The sequence below is a fragment of the Cryptomeria japonica genome, chromosome 3 (genome assembly GCF_030272615.1).
Source record: "Cryptomeria japonica chromosome 3, Sugi_1.0, whole genome shotgun sequence".
Classification (NCBI taxonomy): domain Eukaryota; kingdom Viridiplantae; phylum Streptophyta; class Pinopsida; order Cupressales; family Cupressaceae; genus Cryptomeria; species Cryptomeria japonica.
In genome coordinates, this window is record NC_081407.1 from 615,672,582 (window position 1) to 615,689,104 (window position 16,523).

Below are 16,523 nucleotides of genomic sequence, written 5' to 3' on the forward strand. Positions count from 1 at the left end.
AATATTGAGTTATGAATTTGTTGACTAGTTCATCAAATGATCTGACAGGAGGTGTGATTTTGGATAACCATTCCATTGTTTGTCCTTCCAAGCTTCTTGGGAATAACCTCATCAAATAGGTGTCATCATGAGCGAATTCAAGACTCATTATGCAAAATTCTCAAACATGATCACAAGGATCGCTTTTTCCATCATATTTGTCAAATTTGGGAACGTCTAAGTTTGGAGGAAAAGGTATCAAGTTCAATCTTCTATCAAACAGATAAGGACAAATTTCATTTAATGAATACTGTATTGTTGTCCCTTGTTGTATGTCTTGCATTTGTCTTTGTAACATTTGCATTTTCTGAGTAAGAGCAACCAAAGGTGCATTATTTTGCTGAGGGTAGAATTATTCCCTTGCATTGGTTCTCAGTTGAAAAGGTGTGTTGAATGGTATGTTTTGCTCTGGGATATTTTGCTTAGGAATATTCAGTTCTGGGATATTTTGTTTAGGTATGTTTGGTTTAGGGTCACGAGCCTCTTTGTCTCTTTGTTGTTCTTGATATTCATAATGTCACGATTCTATTCCAAAAATGTTTGTGTCTAAATCTTCTAAAAGTTTAACTCCTTTACTTGTGAGCATGAGCAGATATTTTTCTTTGTCATTTTCCATGAGTTGTTCTACAATCTTTTGAAAGGAAGTGCTTTCCTGACATTCTCAAAGGAGTTCATCAGTAATTTCGGGCTCCTCTAGATGTGGACCTTCAAAAGGATTAGATAACCATTGATTTATGCTTGATTCTAGTGTTGTTTCACTTTGTTTATTTCATTGAGAGTGAGTTACAGTAGGAATTTTAGAAATATTCGGGGGTTGGTGGTGGTAACCTTAGGAAGTTATAAGTGATGCACTCATCAGGAAAGAATGCAGGATTGATCTTTCCTCCACAATTGATTTGTTGATTGAATACAGATTTTTGGCAGAATGCTCTAGTCTTCAAAGGTTCCTTGTCAAATTCATTTGATTTGTTCTAAATATAGAGTTGTACATGATGAAGAAATGTTCGATGAGATTTGAAGAGTTGACAATTGATGTGTAAAAATTTATTTCTTTTGGCAAATTTTGAAGGACTTGGTTGTTGTTTCTTTAACTTAGTGTTATGATAAATATTCTTTCTTCTCAGAATATGAGGATTAGTCATGCACAAGTGATCAATGGTTCCTTTTGAGTTGGTTTGGATTCAGTTTATCTTGTTTTGGAAACTCAAGTTTACTTTATCAAGTGAAGGTTTAGATGCCCCCTCACGACAAATTGTGTCAAATGATATGGAATACGAGCATTCCCGATATGGAAACTCAGTTTGACAACTTGGAGTTTTTAGAAAAAGTGTGTTTTGGGATGAAAATCCGTTTGATTTGAAGGACCTATTTGATATCTGCAATAAGGTTTCCTGATTTTGATAGGATAGATATGCTTATCGTACGTCCAGTTTTAGATTTTGGACAACTTTTGTTTGATGAGAAACTTACTTTGGAAATAACTTTTGATACTCTATTTTTGGTATTCTAATTTGACAAAGCTCAGGCTGATGAAAGGAGGTTTTCAAAAATGTTTTCAAAATATTCCAATTTGACCTTTGTTTTGCCCTCTATTTTTCTGGTTTCTGTTACACGCTAAAATGGAGATGCGATGTGATATAGAAAGTTCTCAATGTGCTAATGAAAAGACCCTACATGCTATGTTGGCCCCTTCTACATGCTAATTGATTTATACTATTTAACTTTGTTTCAGTTTCTGCTCAAAAGGTCATGCGCTAACATGGGCCTTCTATGTGCTAACAGTTAAACTTTAGGCACTAAAGGTTGACTTCAACATGCTAAGCTGATGCTTCCATGCACTACACTATTTTTAGAACACGCTAACTGCTACTATTGATTTTAGATTTTTGATGAAGCGTCACTGTTAAGAGTTTATGCACTAAAGATAGGATCTGATGTGCTAAAGTATGGTTCCAATGCGCTAAGATGTTATTCTTATGCACTAAACTACCTTGACTTGATTGTTTTATGTAATTTTAGAGTTTTTGCCTTGAGTTTTTTAGTGATAGATGATTTTCTGAAGTAACCAATGAAAGCACAGCACCAAAGAGACAACAGTTTTGCCTAATCTAAACAATAAGTGTATGTTCTGCGAGGATGTGTTCAAATCCCCAATGTTTTAACAAGTTTTGGATATAAAGAATACACTTCAAAAAGACTCTTTATTCAAAGGTCATAAGCAATATCATAGCCCACTAGTCTTGATACTCCATCAGCTCAAACAGTCATGTCACCCCCTAGGGAGCGCCCATTTTTTTGCCTTTTGCCAGAAATTAACTCAAAGTGAATTGCTTCACAATTGAGTAGTTATCTTGGGAGATATATGGTGAGTGATCTTGGGGATAGATTCTTCCCCACCCTTGCACTATGATATTGCAAATGTCTAGTTGCTCACTCGGCTCAAAGTTTCTATACTATGGTTTGTAATCAAGCTTCCCGTTCAGTCTTTAGTGATAAACTCCCTCGGGAGGATTCCCAACCTTTAGAACAAAGGCTTTACGTATCTCAAGGATACTGGGGGAGGGCTAATCATTGAGCAAAACCGTTGAAGGGACTTTCGTTAACCTTCACTTTTGATTATAGTGGGTTGGAACACTTGGCATCAAAGTCATTTCCCACTTAGGTTGTTCCCTTCACACCGGCCAAAAATGGCTTTAAGATTTTTTTCAACCCCTTGGGAAGGCAGACCTACTAAAGGATTTAAATGTTGTATGACTGAAAGCATAAGAGTAGTTTGGCTTTTTGATCACCCAATTAAGGGGAGAGCATAAACCTTCTACTTTTGAGACAAGGCAAACAAGGTTCTTTTTACCTTTCAAGTCAATGATTTTCTAAGATCTATATGGAGATGTTGCTGCACAAAAACATGGTGTTTATTTCAACCTTTCATGGAAATGATTTTTTGATCTATTTGAAAAGAAAGGGTCAACAAAGTAAATCCGACATTTCATCAACAAAATAAATCGATTGTTGGTCAACAAAATAAATCGATCAAAAGGGGAAGATCTTCCCTCTTTGGTTGCAAATGACCTTGGGACTTTGTGTGATTCTTTACTTTGCTAAAAATTAAAATGGATCCTTGTGCACACCAAAGGATGGTGAAATTATTTTTAAGCCCTTTGATTTTGCAAAAATGAAAATTTGTTTTGTTCTTTTTTGAACCCAATTTGAGAATTTTTCTCCTAAAAAAAGCAAGAAAAGATTATTGTTGTGGTTTGTTTTACAACCCAAAGTAAGGTGAGTTCAATTTTATCCCACAAAAATTAAAATGACTCTAAATTTTAACTAACTTAACTAAGTTAGTAAAATTTAAAACTATTTTAATTTTACAAATACAATCCAGCTCTACTTGCAAGAAATTGTCAGAGTCCTGCAAAAGTTCCAACCAAACAGTTAGAAAAATCTGGGTTTTGGTGGACTTTTACAAGTCTAAATTTTAGTTCGGTTACAATTTCATTTTTGTTTTCTGTCTGTTATGTGCTACAGGATGAGTTGGATGCACTATCAAATAGATCTGATGCATGACTCTATTTTCCAAATGCGGTGCTCTATTTTTCTTCCACACCAAGACCTATAGGAAAAGCTCAGTTAAGATGATGCGCTAAGCTAAGGACTTGACATGCTAGAGTATAAACCCCATGCGCTAAACAGTGAGCGCGATGTGCTAGAATGTTATCTGGATGCACTAAGGGATGTTCCCCACGTGTTGACTCCTATTTCCCACGTACCTGCAAAAGTGATTATTTTTAAAAACTGATTTGATTAATGGGGTAGTGCCCCACAGTGGGCACCAAAAAATGTGTGTGGGAAAAGTGGGTCTATGAAACTCAAAATGTGAAAAAGTGGTCTCAAAGAGGCTTGCTCACACACCCACAGGACTTCTTGGTGAAAGTTATGGAGTCATGAAGAATGACTCAACTTCCCAAGGTTGGTTCCATGGTTCTCTATCTCACAAAGTCCCTCAAGCCAATGCCTTTTCTCTCAGATCACTGAGAAAAGTGACTTAAGGATGGCTAATGCAAGAATGAGGGATGCTTTAGATTGATTTAGTTATGGAAATGCATCCTAAGCTATGCATGATTCTACAAATGAAAAAAACTAGATTATAAGATGACAAGATTAGTAGAAACACTATCCTAACATGATATACTAGTTGATGTTCTAAGATAATGATAAAGAAAATACTCTAAAAATTCTTATTTAGACTATTTCCTAAAAAGAGGCTAAATGTGTTGATAAAATTGAGCATAAATGAGATACTAAAGCTTGCATGGATCCTTAAAATGGAGGAAGGAGAGCTCTATTTATAGTGAAAATAGGGCAATGGATGGCTAGGATTGAAAGAGTTAATCAAGGGTCAAGTTTGAAAGTTGGCAATCCATATTTACAATTTCCACCAATGAAATGGTGACAATTGTCAACATAAGACCAATTGAGAGGAGAGGTAGGAAGCATTAAATGCTTGAGAAGACCTCATGGTTACCCTAGGGGGTAAGGGTTAAGGTTAGGTTAAGATTATCCATTGGATAAAGCTTTTACCCAAAGGATAAACTCTTGTGCAAGGGTTAAAGGGATAACCATGGTCAAATCAATGAATGCTTGATGAGACCCTTGGGTTAGATGTGGGTTGAGTTTAGAGAAAGTCTTTAATCATGTTGGAGGGTTGAGTTAACCATTAATGGTTTGGAAGACTTTCAAAGCTAAGTTGTTGAAGCCTTTAATGGTTTTCAAAGACTTTGAGGGTTTGAGAAGTGACTTCCCCTTGCTTAGGGATGTGACAATGTTTAGGAGATGGGTTAGGCTAATTTAGAAGTGATTAGAAGAGTCTAGAAGGGGATTTAGGAGGCAAGTGGGAGATGAAGGATTTTGCAAGTGGATGAGGAATAAAAGGGTTTAATAAAATGTTTTAATTCAATTTAGTTATAATTTGGGAAATTGAATAAATTAGATTTATTCAATTTGGGGTAAACTATTAATTAAATATAAATTTAATTAAAAGTAGAGAGAAGGGTTTAATTGAATAAAATGATTTATTCAATTAAATGACATAAGTGAATTTAACTAAGTAAATTGAATAATTTACTTAATAAAAAAGAAGAATGTATGTAATTTAATTAAATTAGATTTAACTAAATAGAGGAATGAACATAAAATATTTATTTTAGAAATATGGTCATTTTTATATGTCTACACTTATAAATTTAATGGCAAATGCTTTAACTGTAACAAGTATGGTCATAGAGCAAATCAATGTAGATCTAGAAATTATTAGAACACCAATACACCCACCGGTCAATGTTCTAAATGTAACAAAGTTGGTCATAATTTAGAGAATTGTAGAATGAATGTAAGATGTTATGTTTGTGGGAGATTTGGACACTTATTTAATCAATGCAGAACACAAACTGGCATAGGATATGGGAAAGCTATTCAGAAAAATAATGTGACTTGTTATGCTTGTAACAAGATTGGACATATTGCAAAATTCTATAGAAGTAAAGCACCACCGACAAATAATAAGGGTGCTAGTTTGAAAGGTAAAGAAAAGGTTGAAGAGGTAAAACAAGAATTCTCAAAACAATGGATCAGAAAGTCAGAACAAAATGTTGATGGGAATACTCCTCCACTGATAGAACAGAGTAACACTCCACCGATAGGAGACACTTCATCTAACTAGAGAAAATTCCTTTAGGGGTTTAGCAGCTAAATGAAAAACATGCTATTATTCCCTTGGTTGATGGTGAGAAGTTGAGATTACTTCTTTACTGGCAGATAAGTAAAGTTGTGACCTAACTGACAAGCATTAAATGTGGTAGGTTTAGAAAATAACATTATAAAACAAGTGTTTTGGCTCCATTTTCATTTCATCGAGCATTCAAATCTTCGAGAGCGCAAAAATCCTGAGCAAAGTCATGCCAAGAAAAGAAGTGAAACAATCTATCAAATCTTTCATCCCTAAGGAAGACTAAGGTATTTTCATCTACTCCTAAATTTATTGCAAACCCTACTATTGTTGAAGTTATTAAACGCCCTAGACCTGTATTCCAGCTAGTTCCCAAAATTGTGAAGAAAGATGATAGCTTAGGTGCATTTTCTCAAATACCTAAAGGGGTAGTATATGCTGAAGACCCTAGAATGTATATACACTATCATATTGATGAACTAGGTGATGAGGAAATTAAGAATATGTATGAATTTGTGATTTGTGATGAATCGGGAAATGTCAAACCTGAACATAAGATAATAGAAACTCTAGGTTTCACTAAAATTCTTAGTATCCCGGATTTCCCCAAGGATATCATAAGGATAGTATTAAGAAGAGTACATGGTGAATTTTTCTGGTTGGACTCAGTTCATAAAATCACAAAAGAAGTAGTAAAGGTTGTGACAGGGTTACCCTCCACTGACAACAGACCTAACAAAACTAAGAAGGTCTCAAATTATCTAGTGACAAACCTAACCGGTGCAACATTTGATAAGAGATCACTAAGGATAAATGATGTAAAGGATACAAATATTAGATTTATTAGTATGATCTTAGGTTACAAGACTATACATGCAAATAGGTTAAACTCAGTTTCTAGCCTATGTATTAAGAGTGCCTATGATATAGTAAATGATAATGCAAGGATAGACATATGTGAATGGCTTAAAGATGAACTAATAGACAATCTAGCAAATATCAAAAGCGAAAAGAAAGGAACATTCAGATTTGGAAACCTACTTGTTTGTCTGATGCTATATATAACCAAACAAGTACCCGATATTAGCACCAAAGATTTTGGCTATGATATAGTGGTAGGAAAACAACTAGCAGAATTGCTAAACAATATGGGAGTAAGAAACAAATTGAATAGACAATGGATATAGGAAAAGCTGATAGCACTGGTGTACATAATGTATGTATTGAGAAACTGACAACTAATAATAATGAAAAATCTGTTGAGATACTGACTATAGACATTTTAGGAGCAAGCATAGAGAACCCAGTAGAACATACAGAGTCACAAACAAAAAATATTGGCAGTGGATACCACTAAAAAATCATCAGAGGCACCATCAAAGAAACCATCAGTAGAGATTACAAAGAAACAGGTAGAATAACAGGTTCATTCATAAGTACATTCAGAGATAGTGCCACCGACTACAACTGAAAGATCTGAACCTTTGGTAGCTAAAATGCAGACACAAATTGATCCTCCAGTGAAAGAGGAAAGCAATGCTGTTATCACCACCGACGGATTACAAATTGTGAAGACAATTGGACAGACATCTGAAACCTCCATGTTTGAATTCAAACCAACAAATATGATAGAGGTATTGCTAGATTCAATTAAGAAAATAATAGATTGTAATGCACTAGGATATAAGGCTATTGATAACACAAGTGTAACATAGAGAATAAAGATTCTTTTGGACAATTAGACACATTGTCTAAATTCATCACCAGTAACCTAACACTGTTGATCAAATAAATGTGGATACTTTTAAGGAAAGGATGATAAAAGAAAAAGAGAAATTCTTTATGGAAATTGTGAATAAGAACAAAGAGGAGATGGATACTCTTTTAATGGAACTCAATGAAATCATTTTTGACTTCAAGAAATTGTACAAAGATACATGCAAAATGGATGTATTAACAAAAGATCTTGACAATGAAATTAGAAAGACACAGGATAAGATTAACAATATTGCCAACAATATGATTGGAACATCAGAATCATTTTTGGAATTACAGAAGAAAATTGCAAAGCAGGAAGAGAAAATCAGGAAACTGGAAAATGAAAAAAAAAGAATAAAGGACAAAGGAAAGGACTTAAAATGTAGACTTGGTCCAAGACTAGAGTATCTTATTTCTTTGAGAAAAGAAATATCTGAGGCTTTTGTTTCCAAACAAAAGACAACAAAAGAGAAAATGCACATACTCATCGGTATAGTGCAGAGAATCCATGAGGCTATAAAAGATAGTAAAACATTTAGCAATGACATAAATTTAATTTTGACAAATATTTTTCAGATTGTAACCCACCGATTACAAGAATCCAGGTAGGACTCCACTGACAACGAATGACAAACTTTGTCATTGATGTCAAAGGGGAAGTAGAGGCTATGAGAAAAATGATCAATAGATGGCTCATTAGCTCAGGGGGAGCTCATATTTTTTTGGTAAGACAATTCTGGCAGACTCATTTTTGGATGATACTTTTTGGATTTTTCTCATGAGTGTTGCCATCAATGCCAAAGGGGGAGATTGTTGGCAAATGTACACTCCAATAAGAAATTGTAGGTGATTGAAGGTTTTTTCATTGATGGCAACCTTGAAATCATATGATACTGACAAGACAATATATCGGCACCGGCAACGACAAACTCTACACTGACACACAGAACACCGACAAAGGAAGGATACCAGCACCCTGACCGACAAGAATTTTGTTTATAATATATTTTGTAATTAATTGTAAAATCATTGTAAGCCAACATGGTGAGTTGTAATATGACTCATATATGTATGAGATCATTGTAGAACATTTTGTAATAATGAGATAGGTGAAATAAGGCAGACCTAATATGTGAATTATAGGTTAAGGGTTTATGTATGAAGTAGAGCTAAGACCGGTACTGGATCTGGCATAGTAGATGCTAATTTGAAGTAGTACAAGACATTGGATTTGTATAATCTATTTTGTAAGTTAGTGTGACTTCTTATTTTTTAATTGAGCAGTGAGCTTTAGGCACTTGGCCTTCCTGCATGTGCAGGCCCCTATTGTAACAGTAATATTCACTTATTGGCCATTAAGTGAATATTGTGGGTTACAAATCCCACTGAGGTTTTTCCCACATTGGGTTTCCTCATTAAACTATTGTGCTATGGTGTGCTTTTCATGTGGTTGTTGTTATTCTTGTTTACTGCATTATTCTTGGTTTACCGGTATACAATATTGATATGCTTTACATGTTTTAAATCAAGTAAATTCAAAAACTAGTTAGATACTGATTCACACCCCTCTCAGTATCTTTGGGAATCATAACACTTTTATTGTAAATCCCTTAACTGGGTAGCTCAAAATCTGAGTGTTAAATCCTTTTGCGAGGTTGATTCTAACAAGTCAAAGCTCCTAATAGGGATCATCATCTAAATCCCTTAACCGAGTGACTCCTAACAGGGTCTGCTCCTAACAAGGCATGATTGCAAGCTTCTAACTAGGCTAAGCTCCTAACAGAGCACATTCTGAAAGAGTGCACAATTTTTGTGGGTATTGATTCCCATCATGGTTTTTCCCTATTTGGGTTTCCATGTGAAAAACATGGTGTTCATATGGTGAATATTTTTTATGTGCTGTTATGTTTTACTTTTAGTTTATGCATGTTGTTGAAGAATTAATGAGCAATTATGATAAACTGGTTTAACAGTTGGTTATCAATGATTACTGGTAATGGTAGAGAGCTTATTACTAGTTTATGATTGATTTGGTGAAGTTTTATAAGTTCAAGTTATTTTGAAATTGTTGTTAATACTGATTCACCTCCCCTCTCACCATTAACCAGATCTTGTAAGATTAACATGTGCTTCTTATTGTAAAGAAATCCCATACGCAGTTTTGTTTTAAAAATACCCCGTATGCGTTGTTTATAGTACAGGGAGCCCATACACACTTTTGACTATTTAGGCTTGTGAATAGGCCTGGATGACAAAGTTACGGGTTGGAAGTTTGATTTCCCTCCATTTCCCTCCTTTTTGACATGTTTTGTTTTATCAACTTGGTTTTTCAACTTTGTCATCATTAGGTTTACACTTCATTAAGTGGGTATTTCTAAAATTTCCACTATATTTTCACCCATCTTTCGAGCTTTCTAACCATATAATTTGTTTTAAATTTGAACAACAATAACATTATTATTGAATTTCTTTTACCAGTGTCTCCATAGTTCTTAGAGACATATGTGTACCATTTTTTTAATAACTTTTAATATACTTATCCAATTTAAATATATATATATATTATTATAGTGCACTTGATTCTTTACAATTTAAAAAAAAAATTGTATTTTTGATTGTTTTGGTGCAAGTTATGCTTCGCGCACAAATAGGTACCTAATTTTCAAGATGTGCTTGATTGGAAAAATCATAAAAAGATAAATAATACTCAACAAAAAATTGCAAAAAAATACACAACTTCTAGTTCTCACTCTTAACCATCTTTTTGCCAAATGATTTGTCAAAATACTAAATCTAACTATGATTTTTTTGATGCACACGTTAAACACTATATTATGTTTTTCAGAAAAAATAAGGGTCTTTTTTTCGTGCATGGAGGATTTGACCCCCTTAATCTTATCCAATTTTGAAAAAAAATAGTAGTTTGGAAACTAGATTTAGAGTACTATAATCTTTGTTGTTTGAGTATCTTCATATCTTGAGTGGATGGCTCTCAACTTTCTCTTCGAAGTTCAGGTTTACCTGATTTCAGAAAAGAAAAGAAAAGTGTCCACTTTTACCCCCATTTTTGCACACCATCTTGGTGCACTTACCTCTGATTGGGATGTTGGAATACTTCATTTCTTATTGGTTTCAGTGATCCAGAAGTTTACATGATCATATCATTTGATCTAGTTTAAGGTTTGGTCTTTTTGTTCAATGGTTGGCAAAGTCTGGTTTTTGATCCAATGAGCTTTGATATGATCATGGCTTGTGTTGTGGCTTTGGGAGAATGTTTTGGATGTCCATGTGTATCTTCGTGTCAAGTGGTTTGTGATTTGGTGCCCTGGAAGCTATCTTTCTTATCTGAGTTGTTGTTATTGAGTGTTCTTGATCGTTAGTGTGTTGATCGATGAAGATTTGCACAAGTGGTGTTAGTGCAGCTATTGTGGATGGTTCTAATGTGCTTGTTGGTATCTCCTAATCATGTCCTATTTGTCTTGGTGGTCTACATTGTTTATTGTGCGAGTTCTTGATGATCTTCATGGTCTAGTGATATTCTCCGTGTTATGCAGTATTCTTGGTGGTGTCACGTGATGCAGTTGATCTTGGCAAGATTTTTGGTGTTGGTGCCTATTTGAGGAGTTGATTTAGGTCCATACTATGTCATATATGAAAACATATTGGTCTGGTGGTTGATTTATGTACTATTTGATGCATTTTGTAATTAGGTGCTATGAGTTTGGCCGACCTTGTAGTTAAGGTTGATGATCTATATAAATGGGTGTAATATTCATGTAATTTGTGGTCATATGTGTTGACTCTACATTATCAAAGAGTGGTGTATGTGAGAACAAGTAAATTCATCTTTTGGTGTGGTGTGTTGAGCAGAGATTGGTGAAGGGTAGATATTTGAGCTTAACCAGAACTGCCATCAAGCATTAGCAGATGCTACTTTTTTTAGTTCATTCTTTCTAGATTGTAGTCAAAATCTTTTTGTAAGGTAGCGAACCTTCCCTGATGGTTGGAACTTTTTGGGTCATTTTAATTTGAGAAGTGAGCTCTAGGGAGTGTGATTGAATGCATGTGCATTCCCCATTATAATATTTACACATACTACTGCAGAGTATCATCTCATTGTTGTTAGGTTCCCACCGTGGTTTATCCCTTAACCAATTTTTCCAAGTCAAAAATATTGGTATTATGTGTTGTTTTTATTTATGTTATCTTTCTTTTTTCTATATTTTATCAAATCTAAGACTGTGCTTAATTGATTTAATCCGATGAAAACTCATTCAACCCCCCCCCCCCCCCCCCCCCTCTCAATTTTCTTTCTTGTTGTTTGCCAACATAACCAATGATCACCCATTTTGAAAAGTGGTTGGGGAAAATTAGAAATGGTTACTCACATGTTTAAATTCCTCCCTTTGGTTTAAGGCATGGTTGGTTGGTGATTTTTTGGAGAAGTTTCAATACAAAAATTCTGATTTTCCTACAAATTTTTTGTTTCTGTCATGTTGCAGCATTTGGTACTTGTTTGTATGGTACCTTCTGGATTCAAGACTCACTTATTTGGAAATTAGAGTGAGTATACTTTCATTTGGTGGTATCTTTTTCCAATTCCATCCATTATTTTGGGAGATATAAGCGTTTTGGTGAAAACTGCCTGTAAACCCTTGCCACCTAGGGTTTGATCACAAAAATGTTAATAAGTCTCCATTCCACTTTAGGAAAATGATAGAACCTAGTGTAATTATATATGTAGGATTAATTTCAAAGTTAATTTTTGTTTCAATTTAGGTAATCAAGTCTAGACCAAGTTTGAAGTGAATCTTGCCTAGCATCTCTATGTGGCAGGCTCATAAAGATGGGTGAAATTGTAGCTTTGAGTGAACTTGTTGCAAACCTAAGTGTTTGGGATCCCAAAAAAAATTGAATTGATTGTTTTGTGATGTATTAAACCTTTCCATACCATTTTTTGAGTGGTGGAGTGAAACAAATGGTACTTGCTTTGTAAAATAGGGCTAATTGGGGCTCTAGTGTAGCGATAGAAGTCAAGTTTTGATGCATACACTCCAAAACATCCTATGGTAAATTTGAGATATTTTTTATGACTCTAAAAAGGGTACTCAAATAAGGTTTTATATTTTTTATAAAGGGTTTTAGTAGAGATATAATTGCACCAATCCTAAAATGGAGGGCTATTACTAGGAATTCAGGTGGTTGTGATGTATTTCACCATTCTTCATGCTAGAAACCTTAAAAAATGCTTTGAATGTGTTTTTGTGGATGTATTAATAATTTATTAATATTTACCTTGAATTCCTAATTCATTTGAATACCTACACCAAATTGAGTCCATTTTGCCAAGGTCTAGGAGACCTAGTTTGCTAGTTGAGTTGGGAGAAAGATCTCCCTATGTGTTTGCCTACTTTGGTGATGTAGAAAACCCTAATTGTAGGATTTTATAAGAATCCTCCCACTTCTGCACCACTAACACTGAAATCTAATAATTTTTTATAAAATTCAGTTTGGGTCATATCTACAAGATGTTTTGGATGAGGATCACGAATTTTTGATCCCACCCTTAACTTCAAAACATCTTTGGAATTCGATGAAAATATTGTATTATGATGCCATTAAATTTCAATTAATGATTTAGTTTCATGAATTTTACCACTAAAACTCCAACAATGGTTTATTGAATCGCTTTCAATGGTAAATCTTTACTTTGCCACTCTTGACAAGGTTTTACAATGTATATTCAAATATTCACTCATATTACTTAACATTATTTTATTTGTAGATGTTTTGTTAACTATAGAAATTTTTATAACTCATCATTCCACATTCTTATCTTTTGATCCACTTCTTTTTCTGATAGAATCAATGACATTAGCAATGGTAGATACAACTTGCTTAAATGATTCATGTTTCTTTTTTTGTTTTATATATATTCCTATTTTTTCATCAATTTTTGCATTTTCATCTTTTGGTTTTGTATAAATTTTTAATTTTTCATCATTTTTCGTATTTTCATTAATTGTAACATAAGTTTACATTGAAATCCTAGCTTTTTATTATAACAAAATTATTTATACAATCTATAGGCATGTATTCCGATTTGCCTCCAAGAAACTAAATCATGAAGTTAATGTAAGACATTGCTTTCAATATGAAAAAAATTACTTTCATTTTCATTCAAAGAAGGGGGTGAATTATTATCAACTTTTATTTCTCTCCCTTTAGGAGTAATATTAATATCATTGAATGTATATCAAGTTCTTGGCAACAAGGAAGGACCAGATTAATCCAATTAAGCACAATCTCAGATCTGATCAATCACAACAAAAATAAAGATAACAACAATGAAAGAAACACACATAACACCAAAAATTTTGACATGGAAAACCTGGTTAAGGGGAAAACCATGGTGGGAACCTACCTACAATGAGATGATACTTTCAATAGTATGTGTAAATATTACAATGGCTAATGCACATGCATTCAGCTACACTACCTAAAGCTCATTGCTCAAATTACAATGAACCAAAAGAGTACAACCCTTAGGGAAGGTTCACTACCTTACAAAGATATTCAGACTACAATCTGGCAAAGATGAACTAAAAAAATAGCATCTACTAATGCCTGGTGATAGTTGTAGTTAAGCTCAAATGTCTTCCCTTCACCAATCTCTTCTCAACACATCACATCAAAAGATGAATTCACTTGATCACACAAACATCACTATTTGACAATTCAAACTCAACAACAACCATCGAATTACATGAATATTACACCCATTTATACAAACCATCAACCTTGACTACAAGGTCGTCTAAACCCTTAACAACTACTTACAAAATTACATCACATGATACATAAATCAACCACTAGACCAATACAATGTCATAGACAACATAGCATGGACCTAAATCAACTCCTCAAATGTGCACCATCATCGTAAATCTCACCAAGACCAACTGCAACACGTTACACCCCTAAAAATAATGCATAACATGAAGAGTATTACTAGACCCATAAGATCATCAAGAACATGCACAATGATCAATGTGGACCATCAAAACAAATAGGACATGATTAGGAAACACCAACAAGCATGTTAGAACCATCCACAATAGTTGCACCAACACCATTTATTTAAATTTTCATCGATCAACACGTTAAGACTCAAGAACACTTAATAAAAACAACTTAGACAATAAAGATAGCTTGCAGAGAATCAAATCATGAACCATCTGAAATGAAGATACATATGAACATCCAAAACATTCTCCCAAATCCATAATACAAGATATGACCATATTGGAGTACAATGAATCAAACACCAAAACACTACAACATTGAACACTGTAAACCAGTCTCCATACCAGAATCCACAACTTGATCAAATCATCACATAGCATCATGGAATCAATAAAGAATGAATTATATCTAGTTGATTCAACATAGAAAATAGATAAACCAACTAGATCAACTCACTACAATCAACAAATCACCAAAACATTTCTTTGCAACACCAAAACACAAGAATATGTTGACATCAATGACAACAACATATCCTAGTAGCAACAATATCGAACAATCTTCCCCTTTGGCATTGATGGCAATATATGAATGTGAAAAATAATCAATGCAAAGGAATAAATCAACACTAGCAAATTCCAACAAACTCCCCCAAAGATCATGCACACAAAGTTCCAAAGTTAAGGTATTTTTCCACATGCTTCTATCCCCCTTTGACAACAATGCCAAAGATATAAACTGATCAAGCTTCTCTCTCTAAACCAGATCAAATCTCCCCCTTAGGATAAACTCATAGATTTGAACAACACACTAACTACTTCGGTTGAGTAACAACACCAACTCGTCAATACAGATAAAGAAATAAGACTATGAAATCCATCAGATTAATGCATCTCAATGCACCTAGTTCTCATCACGAGGGGCATAAACCCCTAACTTGTCTCTCAAATACACAATGTGTCTATAGGAAAAGGTTTAGTGAAAATGTTTACAATCTGATCCTTTGTAGATACATACTCTAGTTTTACTTCTTCATTACTGACTTTCTCCATCAAGAAATGATACTTAATTGATATATTCTTTGTTTTAGAATGCAATACTAGATTCTTGGAAATATTAATAGCATTTGAATTGTCACAATAAATAACAATAGATTCATCATACACAACTCTTATGTCTTTAAGCATCAACTTCATCCAATCTACCTGAGTATAGTTGCTAGCAGTAGCAATGTATTTAGCTTCAATAGTAGATAGAGTTATAACATCTTGTTTCTTACTTTCCCATGATACCAACTTCTTCCCCAGAAAGAAATCTCCACTAGTAGTTATCTTCCAGTCATCTACATCACCTGCCCAATCAACATCAATATAGGCACATAACATGAAATCATCATTCTTCGGATAGCACAACCCATAGTCAACAATTCCCTTCAAATATCTAAAAATCCTCTTCACAACAGTAACACGTGTCTCTTTAGGATCAACTTGAAATTTTGCATAAAGACATATAACATTCATGATATCTGGTCTGGTCTGATTCAAGTACAACATTCCTCCAACCATATATCTATACAAGGTTTGATTAACTTTCTAGGATTCATCTTGTTTAGATAACTTGCATCTAGTCACCACAGGAGTTCCAATAGGTTTAGAATCAGATAACTCAAATTTCTTCAATAGTTCCTTCACATACTTAGATTAATAAATGAAAATACCTTTACCAGTCTGTGTAATATGTAATCCTAAGAATAATTTCATCTCACCTATCATAGACATCTCAAATTCCTTTTGCATATCATTAGAAAAATTCATACTCAAATCATCATCTCCTCCAAAAATAGTGTCATCTCAACCTTAAAGTATAAGTTATTGTCAACAGTACCTTTAAAAAATCCCAACTTCATCAAATACTTATCTAATGTTGTATACCAGGCTCTAGGGGCTTTCTTCAGTCCATACAGAGATTTCTTCAATCT